An 18,939-nucleotide genomic window follows, 5' to 3' on the forward strand; every position below is an offset into this window, starting at 1 on the left:
GTTTTCAGAATTGGAAGAAAATACTTATGTAAGCTTTGCCACGTTTCCATCTGGAATACCATTTAAGAATTTGGCCAGATCTCAAGTGATTTATGTTTAGTAAACAAGACTGTCTTCAGCTTCCTATTGTGAAAGAGCAAATGGTTTGGGGTTTCGTTGCTGCTTTTCAGTCTCTTTTAATGGCTTATTCAAGGTAATACTGCATTAGTCTCTGTTATTTGTCTGCAGTCCTTGGTTTGTGACGGTGGTTTCTGAAGCAAGAAACCAGAACAGGTGGTGGAAGTTGGAAGGGCTCAGACTATGAACACCCTGGCAGAGCTGCCCAAACTCTACCTGTTTCTCGGGGTTGGTGGTGGGGGGGGATGGCTTTTGCGTAAACTTGAAATTCAGCTTTTTCCATTTTTCATATTTCAGGAAAGAGGCTTTTAATTTTATGGACAAATGAAATAAAGGGAATTTCAAGTCAGCTCTTTTGAATGCTTATGATTTTTTCATGTTTTAAGAGTTTACTTGTTCTCCTAATATGGGAAAACATTTCTTTCTGAAATGGTGGGTATCTAGTAAAAAATGACGTTTCTTTTTGATGGTTGAGAATACATTATTATGGAAATGTGAACACTGATGCACTGTTTTTTCAAATGTGGAGAAAATGTTAATGCTTTAAATTTAAATTATTTTTATAGGTCCCCTGTTAAGTTCTTGTAATTATTAGGTTTAAAATATTTATGTGAGAGAGGTAAGTATTTTAGCAAAGAAATGGTAATTTTATTCTGCAAGACAAAAAATACTAATGAAGTGTTTCAGAGCACATAATTTAGGAAAACCGTATAGTATGTATTTCACATTCACTGCAGATAAAAATAGTTACATCAGGTTAGTAAGTATTCTGCTGTAGTAACTTCCCCCCAACACCTCTTCCTAAATCTTGAATTAAAGGTCTTTTCCTAAACTGGTTATCTCAATATTTTGAGTTTTATATCTTACACACAGTGCAAACCAAGCAAATGATAAAATGTATAGAGGTCAGTCTGTCCTTCAGATTCTATCAGCTATTTTGAATCTATTTCTTAAACTGTCCACGATAGCTTGGCAGCAAGCCATGTGCTTGTCATTTTAGCTTGTTAGAGTTAAATCTAGTCCTATCAAGAACAGGTTTACTAGTCTTTTTTAATTGCCTCCTTAAAATTTTTCATTTCAAATATCAGCTAAAGAACTTACGATGGTCATAAGTGGGGACTGAGGCAAGTAAAAGTTCTGAGCAGGTCAGGAATTCACTGAAGGAGAGAAGTGCAGAGATGGATGATTTTAGGGCCCTTGTGGAGGAGCAGAGGATCGCCGAGGCATTTGTATTAGAACGGGGTTTAAATTGTGTAGTTACATGACACGTATATGGTATTTATTTGAGTCTGGTATAAACAATTTCCTTCTGTGCATTTTTTTTTTTGTATTAAAATGTGTGACCTGTTCTTCTGGGGAATGGGAAGGCCAAGCTTTAGAAAGTTGCGGAAATGCTGATCAAGACGAGGTGGAATCTGGAGCAGACAAAAGTGAGGGGGAGTCCTGTGAGCCAAGGGTGTCACCTACTCAGGGATGATGCCAGTAAAACCTACAGTGGGAGATAGAGAAGCAAATGGCTGAAAAAGAGATGAGGTGAAGAGACATTTAGGAAGAGGCAGGAAGAGGAAGCATTTCTGTTGAGTGGAATAGTGTATACCTGCGCCTCTTGGGAACAGGGGAGGCCAAGTTTCCCGGCAAACAGTCCTGCTCACTTTGTCGATGTGCCTGGCAGCCTGAGGTGTGGAGTCTGTGGCACTCCTTAGGACTGTGAGAGGAAATAGATATGGCAAAGGCTGTGGGGGATCTATGAGCCTCCAGGGATGTGTTCAGAGCCACAGCAGCTTCTGTGTGACCTCGCAGCGGGTGGAAGACAGTAGCAGTTGGGACTATGTAATTGATTGGGTAATCTAGTTGAGTCAAATCAGAGGAGCCTAACAGGCCCATCTCTTTCTCTGGACTCATTCCACACCCGGAGGACTTGGGAATGGGATTTCCTTTGTAATGTGTGAGGGTAGGGCTGAGCATGAGGAACTTTGGACATGTGACATTAGAATCCCCTTCTTGCTTCCTCTGCCCTCTTCCTGGGGTGCACCATGGGTTCACATTGTTCCCTGACAGGACACAATTTGCTGGAAATTATTTCATATTCTGTATCTTTCTTGATTTTTTTTCCACTTAACAAAACTTACTTGTACACTCTCTGGTGTCCTTATTCTCTCCATTAACGGGAACTAATTTGGTTAAAAAAAAACCTTTGTTCTCTTGTTTAGAGTTAATATAAATGTAACTCCTTCTCTGTTATATGTTTGCATTCAAAAGAAGGTTCATGTTATGTTGACTCAAAGAAATGGTGACATTTTGGGCATGCCTTTGGGTAAATAATAAGAAGGTGGGGATATTACAATGGAGTCTTTATATGCATATTTTTTACTCATGGAAATTGAACTCACACACTTTGCTAAAAGGAAAATGAAAGGACAAGAAGTAACAATTGAAACATGATAAGCAGAGGCCAGAGTGAACATGAGATCAGAGATACGAGCCTGCAGTCTGCAGGGAGATTTCATTTCCTTGCAGAGCTGGGGCATTGGCTTTAAGAGCATGACCCATAAAATGCAAGTGAAATACTTTATTTGGTATTTACCGGAGGAGTTAATAGTCTTTCCCAAAAGGGCCAGGAAAATGGGTTATCTTAGACTTTGTGAGAGGCAGCTAGTGCTGTATTTTATGAAGAATTTCAGGGACTTTTCAAGAATGGTTTTAACTGTTTGTAATTGTGGCTTCAAGTTTGACTTGGGACTCTGACGTAGTTCCCTGTACCATTAGATGTGGCTTTGCAGTGTTGGCTAGCTCAGGGTAGTTCTTTCAGAGCGCCTGTAAGCTCCCTTTGAGATTTGGGCCTGTGTGGTGTTCGTCATAGCTAAAGGAGCTCCAAAAACACTTCTGTTGAATGAAATAATGGATACATAACACCTCTGCCTGGCGCCTTCTCCACCCGCCACGGTTCCTGGAACAGAGATGTGTGGGGACAGTATGGCTGCTTTGGTTTGGAAGAGATGGGTCTTGCTGAGTGATTTAGATCATCTGCTGGACCTGGATTGCGAGGTCCTGACTCACTGAGGGGGTCTTTTCTTCCTGTCCCTAGCTGCTGCCCTGACCAAAGACAGTGGCCATAGGGATTGGTAGGAAGTAGGGTGATGGTGTGTGTGTGAGATCCTGCTGGCTTCGAAGATGCTCTTCCTATCCTTGAAAAAGAAAAAAATCCAACAAAATCCATATCTCCCATATCATGATAAGGTATGTAGTCTTTGCAGGCTGTTTTAGCACCCCAAGTGTGGATGCCTCACCCCCCTTACCCCTCCACCCTCACTTAGAAGATTCCATTTCCTCATTTGCTCCTTAAAGATGGTTTCGAATACTGGGATTATGAGTGACTTACAAGTCAAAGCCTAATAAAAGATATGCCATCCATCTCCCCAACCACTATCTCCACCCTGCCCCTGCTCTGTTCTGCCTTTCCCCTGTGGTCCAGTTGTGGACTGCAGTAATGATCTCAATAGCTTTATGTATAACTTACCTGGTAGCTTACAAATATGTGTCATAAAGAAAGGTTTTACCAGTTTAGTAGATGGCCTTCTTGATTAAGGTGTTTGCTTGACAGGGCAGGGCTAAGTGAGGATAATTACCCCAGGAGTCTGTCTGTTCTTTATATGCCACTTACAGATGTTTGCAGCCCTCAGTGAGTTCGGAAGCTCCTGTGTATGACACCCAGGCCTCCATACCAGACACAAATGTGATCTGACTGCCAACCACTTATTCTGATGCTGTTTCTAGCGTTTTGTCAGCCTCCTGGGCCAGTTTGATCCGTTTACATTTTTGATGTGCCAGCCAACCTCTGTTGTATTCAATAGAATCACAGAAATGGAGGGACTCGTAGAGGTAATCAAATCCAGTGTTCTTTAAACTTTCTTTCCATCAAAGGGACAGTAAAACCACTAATAAATATAATTTACACCAATATGTAAATCAGAGAAAAGCTGAACTTCCAGTTCAGAGAGAGACTTAAGTGGGAGGCCAAAATCCTCTGTGTTTCTTTACTCCCTTCCCACCCCAACCCTTGAGGTATCTGGATGTAACATCTGGAGCTCTATGGGGCTCAATTTGAAAACCACAGCTCTTGGTGTAATGGGTTTTTCTAAGTCTTAAGTAAATCTCCCTAGCACCAATTTGCTGTTTATTGCTTCTTGAAAGTGAAACTTTAAAACAGGACTGCTCAAAGTTTTCCGTCTGAATTTCTCTGTGTGTGAGCCCCCTGTAGGCCCTCACCAGTCACGAAGAAGCTTATTGTGTGTGGTGGACGTGCAGCCCAAGCAGCGTGTGCTGTCAGGTGCCACAGGTGAGAAGTTGACTTGAGGAACAGAATGGTACTGTTTTTTTTTCTTTGATGACAATGATAGCATTTGGATGAGACTATGAACATGCTTAAAAAGTTGGGGTGACCTATCTGGGATAGGCTCTAATTGTGTAGATCAGTGATTCTCAAAGTGTGGTCCCCTGACCAACAGCAGCAGCAACGTTCCCTAAAACTTGTCCAAGTACAAGTTCTTGGCTTCTACCGCAGACCTGCTGAATCAGAAACTCCGAGGGTGGAGCCCCGCAGTTTTGAACAAGCCTTCTCTGTGATTCTGCTGCACGCTGAAGTTTGAGAACCACGGGTGCCAAGAGCTGGCTGCTTCCCGCCCTCCCGCCCCCTTCCTCTAGCAAACTTCTTGCTTTGCTATGGAAATTTGATGTTTTCTCAATCATATGGGACATCCTAAACAACTTTATCTTCAAAACAAATGCCCTAGGTGTGCCTTTCAGTTAGATTACCATCCCTTGGTCCCTTTCACGGGGAGATTCAGAAGCAGCCACTGGATGTACATTTTTAGGTGTGTGTTGGAAGCCTGGTTGTTTATGAAAGGAAGAGATTTGCTGCTTGAGCAATCAGGGCCTATTTGTCTGAATACTGATAAGGTCACTCAGAATCACAGACCTTTCAGCTTCTGGTCTCCAGGGAGAGTGTGAGGGGGGACTTCCTAAGCGTAGCCCTTAGGTGACTGGGATCACCTTATCTATGTCAGTCAGCATTATGCACCAGTTTCTCTTGTCTTGTGTCTTTCTAGTCAACAAGGCCATCACTCAGCAGTCTGGAACTGGGGATTCCTAATATAATATCCAAGAACCACCTTAATAATGTAAAAACAAATTTTGCTTATATGTATGGATATGATGTTTTGTAGATAGGAGGTCTATAGTTTTCATCAGTTTCTGGGAAAAATCTATGCACCACCCCCTCAATAAAAGCCGATTAATTGTTGCTTTAGCTGCTTTTAGATAATAGTTTTAAGATTTGCAGCCATTTGAGATGGAAGAGTTTCCAGGGGGATTGGAAAGCATCTTTCAGCCTGCTTTGGGATCTCCTCAACTGTTCCTGTTTACACGGAATAGAGTAAGACTGGTTCTTCAACTGTGCAATCCCGTGTTTCTGTTTCTGCTGGAGGAAAGGATGCATACTTGTGTTTTATACAGTAGTTTCAGGTATAGTTTTTAAAAATCTAATCCTGTGACATATATAGAGCGGGAGGATATTATCCCTATTTGTGGCTGATGACACGGAGGCTTAGAGAAAAGCATGCATGAAACAATATCGCTAGTTTGCCTGTCATCTGAAAGCATTGGACCCTCCCACCAGTTCATGCTCGGGGTACTTCTAAATGCACTTGTATGACGCCTAAAAAAGTCTTAGAAGTTTATTGTGGATTTAAAAAAAATTATTTAACTGACCTAACGTTATTATTATCTCTCTAAAGGAAATGGATGGTGTTCAAATTGTGGATTTCTTCTTTGCTCTTCCTTATTTTAGTGATTGTAAAACAAATTTTTATAGACATAATTTCTCCACAATCAAATAAAAACTGGCTCCAGCCCCAATTCTTTCCTTCTCCTCGAAGATCATAGAAACCCTACCTGATTATATTCTTTAAACGTGTTGGGTCAGGAGAGAGCAAGTCATTGGCAGCTGGGAGCATTGCCTCATTTTCGTCAGATTGTTCTTTGGGTTTCAAAGATGAGTGTCCTTGTAACTTACATTACACAGCCTTAAAATTGCACATAAAAGTTTGCTGTGGAAGAGTGGCAAATGTGAGATAAATTGAGTAGGTCAAGGGGAAAACTGTGCTAAGAGCTTCTCATAAATGAATTGTCATAAAAGCACAGAGATTTCTCCAAGTGACAAATTAACTTGAGATGGCGCTTTGCATTTTTAAGTAACGCATGATAGGGTAATACCATTTGTGTTCAAGCCAGAGGTCAGTGACCTGCTTATTCTACTTGTGCTGTTGTCCAGTAGTGCAGAAAAGCGATCTGTGCATGTGGAGACTGAACTGACTTTTATTTTGCAAAGGCCTTGCTTCCGTGATTCGGTCAGCAGTGAGATGATGTGTGTGTCAATGCAGGCTGGCATCTGAGAGGTGTCCGTGCGGAGGGCTGGGGACAGAACATTTTGCAAAAGGAACATTTGTCCTTAGGAAACTTCTTACGAAGATCTTGTTCTGACTTGCATTACTCTTACTTTACTGAAGTCACTGAAAAGAACATCGAGATATCAGTTACTTACTTAGTTCCCTGGCATTGGGTGGGTAGAAAAGGCGTTAGCCAGTGGGGTGGTCGTTCCTTTTGTCAACAAGTCGGGGGTTTGATATGATAACTTCGAGCGGGTGACTCCATATTTCTAGGAGGCATGTGCATACTGATGTCATTTAGACTGCATTAATTTGGGGGTTTTGTACATCTCTGATCTGTTGAACAGTAATGAGACTGAAGAGGATTCCTGCCCTGTCTTCATAGAGTCTGTCCAGTGAAACCCAGTGGATCCTGCGAAAGCTCTGTGTTCTTCAAGCCACTGATAGAAGTATTAGGAGCTTAATAATACTATTTTTGCCCTCTTTATTCTTCTACTGAAGCTTTTGTTTCCTTTCTTTGGCCTTTGGCCACACTGCAGTTTTGCTCTAGGATTTTAATTTGTGGGGCTAAGACAGTGGGCATGATATTAGCTAATTACCTCAAGTGCTGGTGGGGATGGACTTGACCTTTCAAAATCAGAGCATGATGCCAAAGATCACATTTGTACTTGAATGAGATTTTTTTGGTTGCTTCCATATCTGGGAAACCAATGAATGCAGACATGGAGGAGATCAAGGGAGATGAGGTGCAGTGCTCCGTTCGGGAGCTCGGGGCCATGTACCGACTGGTCAGCCCCCCAGCCCATGCTGGTGGTCTTTAAGTTTCTAGACAGAAGCAGAACAGATTCATATAATTGAGATTAGAAAGGAGCCTGAGGCAAAGCAGGTCTCTGGATTTCCTTGAAGTTTCCCCACCCCCCACCCCCACCCCCACCTCTAGGTCTCTCCTGGAACCTATCTATTCTTCTTTCTTTTTTAACTTTAGTGTATTATTTTTTCTCATAAGAAAAAACAACAGCACTTTGAATCTATGCTTCCTCTGGTGGAACCTAATGTTATAGAATCTGTTTGTATCTAAATAAAGAAGGTGAATCAGTTTTAACAGCCAATTAGCTGACCCAGAAACTTGATGGGTATTTGAGGTTGTGTACCTACCTGTCTGGACAATTGAGGACTTAGGATATATGTAGGGGTAGAAAATACCTGTGCGATTATAAAGTTTGTTGTTTATGGTAAAACATATTAGCCTTACGTTACAGTCCAGTGACTTAGGGTCTGACTTTAAAATAGCTTTGCCTTAATAATTTTAAAAAAGCCCCTTTTTGGTATCTTTTAGTTGAGATAAAATTTATGTAACACAAACACTGTGAATATATTTTTGTCAAGAGAATTTAAGAAAGGCTAATTGACTGAACACTTGGTTCTCATGTATTTGAATTCAATGGCTGATAGGCTAGAATGATGTAAAGCCAGGTCCTTTCCTTCAAGATCAGCCTCCTAAGGGGATAAAAGCATAAACAAATATTAATAGAAACATGTACAACGTGCCCTGTGACTGCCAAGGATGTTTGCTGCACTTTCCTTTTTAACCCTCCCTCTGAAAATAGTGGAATCTTTTCCTCTTGCTCTAGTTTTTGTAGTGACTTGTCATCGATGTGTTCCTGTTTTCTGTTAAGGATTTCATAGGAAAGAATTTTAACAGCTGCTTCATGCTTCTGAGCGTTTCTTGCTTCTCAGATTCAGATACAAATATAAGTGGTGATGCCAAATGTTAGAATGTTTGTTACAATTATAAAATGTGCTTGATATGACTTGATATAAAAGTTGGTATAAAACAAGGTATTTTTGAATGTTGGAGGGTAACCTGGGATTCTGTTGTCCAGTAAGTTCCAGGTCTGTTGCTTACTTAAGCCAGTCCTATATTACATTTCTGTTTCAGTTGTATCTTACCCCATCTCCTCCAAAATCCCAAGCCAAAAAAGAGTGTACTTCCTGTCTTCTTTGTTTTGAGTTTTCCTGAAACTTTTTGTCTTTCTTTTTTTGTTATTACAATTTCTTGCATGTGCGCAAATGATAACAACAGTGCCTTTTCTGTTTATACTATTAAATGAAGGATTTAATGGACAATATTTATAAAGATCTGTAGATGAAATAAAATAGTATTATGTAAGGTGAATAAGCTATTTTCTTAAATTAATCTGAGTTTTATTTAGGTAAATATTTCTCAATGCTAATATATGTTTTAAAAATTTTTAAACATTTTAAATATATTTAATGCTGTTTGTACTTTGCCACTTCACCATTTTAAAGCATTTCTGAACCGGCACAATTGTTGTTGTAATTTTATAGAGTAGCTTTTTTTTAAAGATTTTATTTATGTATTTTAGAGAGAGGAAGGGAGAGAGAAAGAGAGGGAGAGAAACATCAATGTGTGGTTGCCTCTTGCATGCCCCCCACTGGCCACCTGGCACATAACCCAGGCATGTGCCCTGACTGGGAATTGAACTGGCAACCCTTGGATTCACCAGCTGGCACTCAACCACTGAGCCACGTCAGCTGGGGATATAGAGCATCTTCTAAATTTTACTTTAAAAAATTCTTCGGTAAGTTCTCTTTTTGGCCCATGAAATGTAAAAATTGATGTCACTTGACTTTGTTTTAGTAATCAATTTTATTCAAATCTTGCAACATGTTGGTCAAGTGTGAGAACGTAATTTTCATGGCTAAATTTTAAACCTTAACAGGAGTTTTATTTTCTCTGTGCGTGTGTGAATTGCTTACAGGGCACATGTATCTGGTTTCAGTCTGCGGTTTTATAGAAAGGTCCTTCCTCCTTTCACTATCTTGACAGCTGAGCAAATTAAGGGAACAATCAACAGACTGGTGTAAGAGAGCGGAAATTTGTCCAGTGCACTGGAATCTGCTTCCTCCCTGGTGTGAAAGCTTGTATTTGTGGCCTACAAAGTGACGTTGTGTAAAAATGTGAAGGACAGGTGTTTGCTTTGGCCTTGAGCAAGGTGAAACTTTGAAACGGAAGAGTTGGGCTCTGTATGTGGAGGAGGCGACTTGGAACTTGACCAGTCTGTCAGTTTTCTTACCTATCATTAAAGTAGGAGACTAAGTGGAGGAGAAATAATTTCACAACTCATAATGTAGCTCTAAAACCTTTTTTTTCTTTTGGTTGGTGAATTTTAAGCAGTTGCATACATTTTTTCATAAAATTTACTGCCTCCCATTTACCTTTGAATAGAAGCCAACTAGAGAAATATTTGGAAGGCTGTGAGCAACAATAGAACGAACTGTTAGAAAGAGGCCTTAGTGGCATTCCTCAAGTGTGTGCTGGTGGGAAAATGACTGTAATTTGACAGCGGCGTGTTGGAAAATAATTTTATTTACTATTTAGAAATAGCATAAATGAGCCTTGCTTTTTAGATTCACAGGTTCAAAACATTTAGTCATGCCTCACTAGCTCAATCTTTGCTCATTATGCTTCACATTGATGGAATTAACTGTGACACATTGCCGTGCTGGATCAGCTCCACAGCTCTAAAACGCAGGGTTTGACTGAATGCTGGAAAAAAGTTAAAGATGCTGTTTACTGTCAGAAATGGAGATTTGTGAAATTTTGTTTTTAGCCTAAAGTTGGTTCAAGAGAGTACCCTGATGATAGAAGAGGAGAAGAACATGAAGCATATCTAATTCTAAATTGCCTTTTGAAACCAAAAAAGAAACCAAGAAAGAGCAAATAATTTTTCAAAGTCAGGTCCTTGGTGTGTGCACTGGCCAGTCTCCAGGGGTGTGTACTTCCAGTACTGTGTCTGCTAGTGCTGGTAGTAAACACATGTCTAATGGCCACTAGGCCCAGAAGCATCCAGTTTTCTGGATATCAAAGGGCACATATGGATGAAGGTCATACCTTCATGATATGTGCTGTGAGGCTTATGGTATCGAGAGAGCAGAACTGCCTTCATATAATGTCCATAATTTTCAAGGGATTCTTTGGAGGTTCTCTTTTGGTTATTTTGCTTGCTTTGTGCAGGGATGATCTACAGTTTTCCTCTGACTTTTACTGGAGTCACTGGCTAGTGCTTTAGGATTCATAAGGTTATATGAGCATTTTGTATGGCCTAAAATCACCTGTCATTTTCTTTTTAATGGGTAAGGTAGAGAATTGAAAGTTAGATTTGAGTTTCAGTTTCAGCTCTGCCACTGTGTGATTTTAGTTACGTAATCTCTTTAAGTTTCAGTTTTGTTGTCTATAAAATGGCTAATTCATTCACTGAACAAATATTAAGTAGTAATTTCTATGTGCCAGGCCTATTCTTTGTGTTGGGAAGTCAGCAATGAACAAAGCAGACAAAACCCCTGCTCTTGTAGTGCTTACATTCTACTCTGGGCAATGGAATATAAATTAATACAAGTTAAATATAATATATGTTAGGCCCTGGCTGGGTAGCTCCATCGGTTAGAATGTTGTCCAAGTATGCCAAGGTTGCGGTTCGATTCCCAGTCAGAGCACATACAAGAATCAACCAATGAATGCATGGGTTGGTGGAACAACAAATCCATGTTTCTCACTCTTTCTCCCTCCCTCTCTCTCTCTATCTCTCCAAATATATGTACTGGATGGTGACAGTTGTTATAAACAAAAATAAAACAGGGTTGTGGTGACAGGATTGGGTGACAAGATTGAAAGGCAGTTTCTGTTTTATGTGGGATAGACCGGGCAGGCCTCTGTGTTGAGGTGACAGGTAAGCAGAGACGTAAATGGAGAGAGGCATGATATATGAGGATACCTGGGGGACAGATGATCTCAGGGACAGCACGTCTGGCAGGCACTGCCCAGTCCCTGAGAGCAAGCTAGGTGTGTGTGAGGAGTCGCGAGAGGGGACCTGGAGCACAGTGGGTGGGAGCCAGAGCAGCTGGGATAGTGTCCACCTTGCAGGGCTGCTTAGAAAGTTGGATGAGATAACACTTTTAATATGCACTTTCACACATTAAAAGAATAATAATATACCATCACATGTGAGGATTATTTTAGGAATGAAAGAAGGGTTCAATAGTATAAAATTTATTAATGACATTCATCATCTTATTAAATAAAAGTAGGAAAGAAATATAATTTTTACAGAAAAGACATCTGATAAAATTTAATATCGACTATTGATTTAAAAAAACCCTCAAAATATACTAGGAACTGTTTCTTGGAGGATGTCTGTACAAGCCCTGAAAACCAAAGCTGTCAAATATGATTGGGAAATGTTGGATTAAACAAAGCTAAGCAGGGTTCTCTACTACAGGCCTTCTTAGAGCCTTAATCTGCATTATGCACTTCTTGAATATTCAAGAGGGATATTAAAATTGCTGCATTTCCAAATTTATTTGAATATAGAACCTTAAACAATGACTACAATTTTTTTCCTTTAAGAAACATCTTACAAGTAGTTGTCACATTGAGAAACATCGCTCTAGTACTTGAAAGTTGCTTTCGTTTACCTTCATTATTCATTTTAATAAATCAGTACTCTTAATTTATTTTTAAGATGCCTGTCATCTCTCTCTTTGCCTGTTTTTCCTCTGTGATATGCTGCAACTCACTAGTTTGTTTCATGGCTGAGACCCTCCCAAAGTCATCTGAATTACACTGGGTGTCTTGGCTAAAGAAGATAATTCTATGTGATTAATGCAAAAACCTTAGGGATTGATTGAATGGAAATGGAAGATTGAAGGTTTATTTGACTCAACTTTTCCCAAAGCTTTTAAAAGTTTTGCTGTTCACTGGGTGGAATTAAATCAACTTAATGGGTAGCTAGAGCATTACATGGATTGGAGAACAAGGATTCTACCTTTGTCTTCGCCATTTACCAGCTACTTAATTTCGAGCAGGTCACTTGGCCTCCCTCTGATTCAATCTTGTCATCTGTAAAATTCAGGGATTGGATTCAGGTTCATGGGGGCTTATGTAGAATATTTTGTTCCACTCTGCAAGTTTCCACATGTGACCATAGCCTTGTATCTCAGTTTAGCTCTTTAGGAGAATGGAATTGTTCAATAAATTGGCTCATTGTCTCCTCCATGTATTTGAAAACTTGTTGAGTTGTTTGAGACTCTGTCTTCCTTGATTGATTTGTCAAGTACCCTATAGGAAAACACTTGATTATAACACAGGTCAATTAATTCAGTGCTATGGATAAATCCACACCTCCTGCATTTGTTTATTGATACAGGCAGAAATCCATGATGTGGATATTAATTATCCTACCCCTACCCCCCATACCCCCTGTTCATTTGGTGGCTTTGCTGTGTCTTTGGTGCACTCCCTGCCTGTTAGCTGATTTCTGAACTCAGCACAAGAGAAGTCTAAATTCACTGAATTTATGCCATCTGGAAATGAGCTTTCAGTTTTGTTCCTCTGTTAAAATTAAGCATGTGACATAGCTATTACATGGAAGGATGGTAAGCATGGATACGATTTGATTATGCAGAGGTTGAATGTTTTGTTAGAAGGAAAGCACTTGCCTGGGGAGAGATTTGAGTGTGCCTGAATTGTTAACTGCCAACTTGCCCCTCTTTTTTAACAGGAGACATATTTTGTTTTTAAATGAGATGACAACCAAGTGAATTGTCAAGACCTAGTGAATTTTTAGGGAGTCCTTTTAATGTACTTGGATTCCATTTAACCTTGCCTTTGATGTCATTCTGTGCGTTACTGTCAAAGGCAACTTTGAAAAAAAAAAAAGCTGCTGGCAACTTCACGATGGTAAAATAAAAGAGGGTTCCCAGCAAAGCCCGTAGGGATACACAGTGATGCCTTATTACCAAGTCAAAGCTTACGTGTGGGGGTGCCTAAAAATGCAGCATGTAAGGGGGGGTGTGATAATGAACACGAACATGGGAGAAGTAGTTCTCCTCAATTAGAGATGCCCTTTCATAATTCAAGAGTCACCGAATGAGGAGAGGCTTGAAATCGCCCGACAGGCGTCTGGGAGCAATCTGTAATTCTTAAGAGGCAGCACAAGAGCCTGCGTCACTGCGGCACAGGACGATAAAACTGTGCGTGTGGGTTTGTGGAAGGAGGAGAGTTCTTTGACTTGTAAAACCTCTTGCGGTTAAATGCCCAGAGATCTGATTATGAATTATACTGCAAGACCCCAGGTGCTTAATAAATGACTCATTGATTAGTGCGAAGAAGGCAAATTTGAAGGTACTGAGGAAATTTTAATATGAAGAGTTTGTTTATTTGCATGTGAAATGCTATCCTTTACTTTTTATTTATTTTTATTTTTTTCAGTCACAGTTGACACTCGATATTATTTTGTATCAGTTTCAGGTGTATAGCATAACGGTCAGACATAACTTACGAAGTGGTCCCCCGATAAGTCTAGTACCCACCCGGTACCACACGTTATCCTTCACTTTTCGTGTCCCGTACCCACTCTTCTTGTGCCTGCTCACGACCACTGCTGTGCCTGGTTTTGAAGATTTAGGTCACATTGAGGTTCCCCCACCCCACTGTTTTCCTTCCATGAAACATTTGTTATAAGAAAAGGTATTGCATCCCAATCCTTTAAGACATGTATAGGTCAAAACACACACACATGGAAAGCCTCTTATAGTAACTTTTCATGGAGCCATCTTTAAATATATTGGACTCCTGCAGAAAAATTATTACATTAATGAGTGGCTCATGCTTTGGGGCTTGGGAAATCTTTAAACAGAAATCTTGAAAAGACATATTTGTACTAAGATCTGACTTGAATTGCTCACCTGAATGCATCTAAAGAGTGGGAAAAATTTCACCTAATACTTAAAAGTACATCAGAACAAGCTGTATCTTGTTTCTTGCTTTTGTGTAGTTTTATGGTCATATGTGATTACAACATTAGACCATGTCTTTTTCTTTTTAATATGATATTTGGCATTTCCCCAGTTTATTATAAACATAAAATTTTTTGATGGTTGACAACATTGTGATTAATTAAATTATGTCAATTATATCTAATTTATTTAACTTCCCCACAGTTATTGGGCAAATGAATGGTTTCCATGCTTTAAATTTAAGTATAGTACTTGTTTGTTTTTAAGTCTTCTTTCTTAGAAATCTCCTGTAGCTTCCACCTATTTTGACGTTGAATAATGGCTTCTTGTGGTTTGGTTCAGCATTTGCATGAGCTTCTGCCTTTTGTGTCTCTGAGTGTTTGGAGTTAGCTTTCCTGCTGTGCTGTCCTGGCTATCTCTAGGTGTTCTCTGGATTTCTCACAGGTACGGTAACTTCCCAACCTTCTTCAAACTCTTGTTTTCTGGTTGGACAGTAGGGAGTAAGCCAGTGTTTGTGTTGTGGAACTTAATCTTCCCAGTTAGGCCTGATGATATGAGATGTGTCTAAGATCAAATCAAGGTGACCCTTGCCCAGGGGATGGCAAAAACCCTGAACTTGGAACTCTCAGTGTCTAGTTAGGTCAGAGGTGCCTGGGAATATTTTGGGAGCAATTGCATATTTTTAAAAAGTTGTTTTTGAAAGTGTTCTGTGGTCCTTCCTGCTATTTTACATTTTGTGGTCATTAGCTAATGTGATGCTACTGATGCATGGAGGTGGACTTGTTTAGTTTCCCATTTGTTTTTCTCTTGTGAAAGAACCATATAATGACTAAACATCTCTTAGAGATGGAGGAATCCTCCTCTCTGCTCTCTACCACCCAACGGGAGTCTCTCATTTTTGGCTGGCATTAAGATCTCTAAATAAAGATTTCATTTTGCTTATTTTTTAAAAATGATAAAGTAAGTGCCATCCAAGGATAGCTTATTTGGTGCACAACAAATAGGAAGAAGAAAAAAACTAGGAAAACTTAGTTTGGGTTTTTGTAGTTTATTCATGATTGTGGAACATTTTTTAATTCATTTCTATAGATTCTGAAAGTCTTGGAGTTCCTAGCAGTGCCAAGTGTTGGAGAAATTTTTTCTGCTCCTCCGATAGAGTGAAGTGAGCGAGGACAACCCAGCAGGAGGTTGAAGAGCGCAGTCACAGGTAATGTCTTCTTTTCTTATTACTATTGATCTGTGTTCAGTAATGTTCAATAATATACTTTGAAAAAGCCTACTTGAACTTACATACCAAGTGAGCATTATCTTGTTCAAAACTGTCTTTTTGATAGGCCATTCTCTATCCGCTACTCAAAACATTAAACATTTTTTTCTGTATCTTGATCATCCGGTACTATTCTTTAAAGCATCCTATTTTCTGTGGTCGCAAATCTTGACCCTTTGAGGATGTATTTGGAAAGTAGTATGAACTTGTTTAGAACTAGGATGATGAATCTGGGGACTTCTACCTTAAATAAAAAACCACAAGTAGCGATAATATAACGAAACCAGTTTTTCATTTGTAATTTGTGTATATGTATATGTTGGTATTCTTTCTTATCAAAATCAATCAATGAGTATTGTAAAAGGGTTCCTGTATTAATCATGTAAGTAAGATGAAGTCTGAACTTCCTTATAAGGTATACCTCTAAGACTTTGTAATTCGCATCTTACTGGTAGTATGTATTGCGTTTTTTCTCAAAATATAATTAGAGTGCCTGTTAAAAATGCACAAATAAGCCTGGGCTGGTGTAGCTCAGTGAATTGAGCGCGGTCCTGCGAAGGAGAGGGTTGCCAGTTTGATTTCTGGTTGGGACACATGCCTAAGTTGTGGGCTACGTCCTCAGTAGGGGGCGGGTGAGAGGCAACCACACACTGATGTTTCTCTCCTCTTTCTCCTTCCCTCACCCTCTCTCTAAAAATAAACAAATGGAATCTTAAAAAAAATGCACAAATGACTAGGCCCCAATCTAGTGTGTCAGAACCAGAATGGTGGGAGGCAGGATTTAGAAGTTGGCCTTTCACAAGTATCACCAAAGATTGACACCCTCAATGCAGTACAGTCTCTCCTCCAACTAATCTTTGTGTTCTTTATTTAGTTATTTCCTTGAGTTTTGCTTTAAATAAAACAATGCCAATATTCTTAGTATATTGTTTTGACACAGGGTTATGTACTCAAGCAGCTTATTATTAGATCAAATTGAGACTGTAATTGAATATAACTGTACTTTGAACTTTAAGTCTAAATTAAAAATGTGTATATTTTTTCCTGGATGTAAATGGATAAATATGTTTTTGAGATCTAAATGCTAAATACTAAATCTTATGAGTATCTTCTCTTCAAATTTACTAATAAGTTGTACTTCAGGTTTCTTATTCAAATCGAGGCTAAAGAGTAATGGGGTAGGTGAGCAACAGGGTACCCTGGGGTCTGAGCTACACTACACGTATCATCCAGTCCAGCATTTTTCAGTAAACATGTGATGAAGGTTTTACTGTGCAAGTTATGGTTCAAACAGAGGAAATCCTTTTTTGCTTGTGTCCTGAGATTTGTGAAGCTCTTTGAAACCTTCAAAGGAAGTACTAACATGAAATGAAGCAGGAGGCTTTGCTATGAAGTTATTTTCATTACCATGTACATTCTTCACATTCATATAAATTTATTAATTTTATAGAATGTACACATTATGTATAAAGTGTTATTTTATAGTTTCAATCCTACAAATTACTCCTTTCCTTTAAAAGATATTTACAGTGTTATATTATTCTGTGCATGTTGATATTGAGAGATAATATACTTCATGTAAAATAAACACACGGCACTAGATTATAAATTAAGGCTATTCATATGTTTGTCTCTTTATTAAAATATTTAATTTGTTGGTGTAAAATATTCCGTTAAGTTTGCACTTTAAAAAATTGTGTTAAAAATACACACAACACAAAATTTACCATTTTAACCATTTTAAGTGTCCAGTTTAGTACTAAGTATATTTACATAGTTGTGCAGTCAACTCCAGAAAGCTTTCATCTTGCAAAACTGAATCTTTACACACATGACAGACCTTCTTCTTTGCTCCTCCCTTCAGCCCCTGGGAACCACTCGTTCCACTTTCTCTCTTCATGAATTTAACTATTGTAAACACCCCGTGTAAGTGAAATCGCAATGGATTTGCCTTTTTGTGACTGGCTGATTTCATTTAGAAATGAATGATGTCCTCAAAGGTCATTCCTGTGGTAGCATGTGTCAGAATTTCCTTTCTTTTTAAGGCTGAATAGTATTCCATTGTGTGCACATACCACATTTTGTTTACCCATTTGTTTGTTGATGGCTGTTTGGGTTGCTTCCGCCTTTTGGCTATTGGGGAAAGTGCTGCTCTACATGGGTGTACTCATACCTGAGTTCCTGTTTTCACGTCTTTGGGGGATATGTCCAGAAGTGGGACTGCTGGGTCATATGGTAGTTCTATTTTTAATTTTTTGACTAACTGCCCTCCTGTTTTCCACAGTGGCTCCACCATTTTACATTCCCACCAATAGTACATAGGAATTCCAGGTTCTCCATGTCCTCGCCAACACTGAGCGTTTTTCTTTTCTTTTTTTGGTGGTAGCCATCCTAATGGGTGTGAGGCCATGTCTCACTGTGGTTTTGATTTGTATTGCCCTAATAATTAGTCACGTTAAACATTTCTTCATATGCGTGTTGACCATTTGTCTCTCTTCTTAGGAGAAGTGTCTGGTAAAGTCTCTCGCTCATTTAAAAAATCAGGTCGTTTGTCTTGTTGAATGAATTGTGGGAGTTGTTTATGTATTCTGGATATTAGTCCTTTATCAGATATATAATTTGCAAATATTTTCTCGCATTCTATAGTTTGCCTTTTTGTTCTGTTGATTATGTCCTTTGCACAGAAATTTTACATTTTGATGTAGTTCAATGTATTTTCGCTTTTGTGGCCTCTGCACTTCGTGTCACATCCAAGAAATCATTGCCAAATCCAGTGTTTTGAAGCTTTTGTTCTATGTTTTTCTCTAAGAGTTTTATAGTTTTAACTCTTATGTTTAAGTCTTTGATTCATTTAGAGTTAATTTTTGTATATGATGTAATGGAGGGATCACTTTATTCCTTTGCATGTAGATATCCAGTTTTCCTAGCCCACTCAATTGGCTTGAGAAAAGTTTATACTTTTAAAAACAGTTTAGGGTAAGGAAAAGCAATCATAAATGGTTATGTTGTATCTATGGAAGAATTCTTACAATGTCCTCTGTTTCTAATTAAGAAGATAATTTCAGAAACTAAAGGGCATTACACAGATTCGAAGCTCACCTTAAACTAAGATTTAATAATTGTAGGTAGGCATAGAGCCTTTGTTTATATTTTATGTTATTCAGTGGGCAACAGCTTCATACATTTGGGATTTGATTATGGCAAAGTCTGAGTTTGGTCTTCAGGTAGGGTGTGTGTGTGTATCTCCTCTTACAGGGCTTTTCCCAGGTAACTCCATCCAATGAGAGATCCTTT

General features: G+C 39.1%; 1 protein-coding gene across 8 annotated transcripts in view; it reads left to right on the forward strand.

The window, feature by feature from the left end:
* FHIP1A (FHF complex subunit HOOK interacting protein 1A) overlaps positions 1-18,939 on the forward strand; it is a 187,839-nt gene that overhangs the window by 37,427 nt on the left and 131,473 nt on the right. For 6 of the 8 annotated variants that reach the window (XM_045202366.3, XM_024568967.3, XM_024568968.3 and 3 more), the window contains one exon: positions 15,468-15,585. The exons of the other annotated variants lie outside the window; for them this stretch is intronic. The gene's annotated coding sequence lies outside the window, so the exon portion shown is untranslated. The remainder of the gene's footprint in view (positions 1-15,467; positions 15,586-18,939) is intronic. 8 annotated transcript variants of the gene reach the window in all.

Source organism: Desmodus rotundus, chromosome 9, assembly GCF_022682495.2.
Source record: "Desmodus rotundus isolate HL8 chromosome 9, HLdesRot8A.1, whole genome shotgun sequence".
NCBI lineage: Eukaryota > Metazoa > Chordata > Mammalia > Chiroptera > Phyllostomidae > Desmodus > Desmodus rotundus.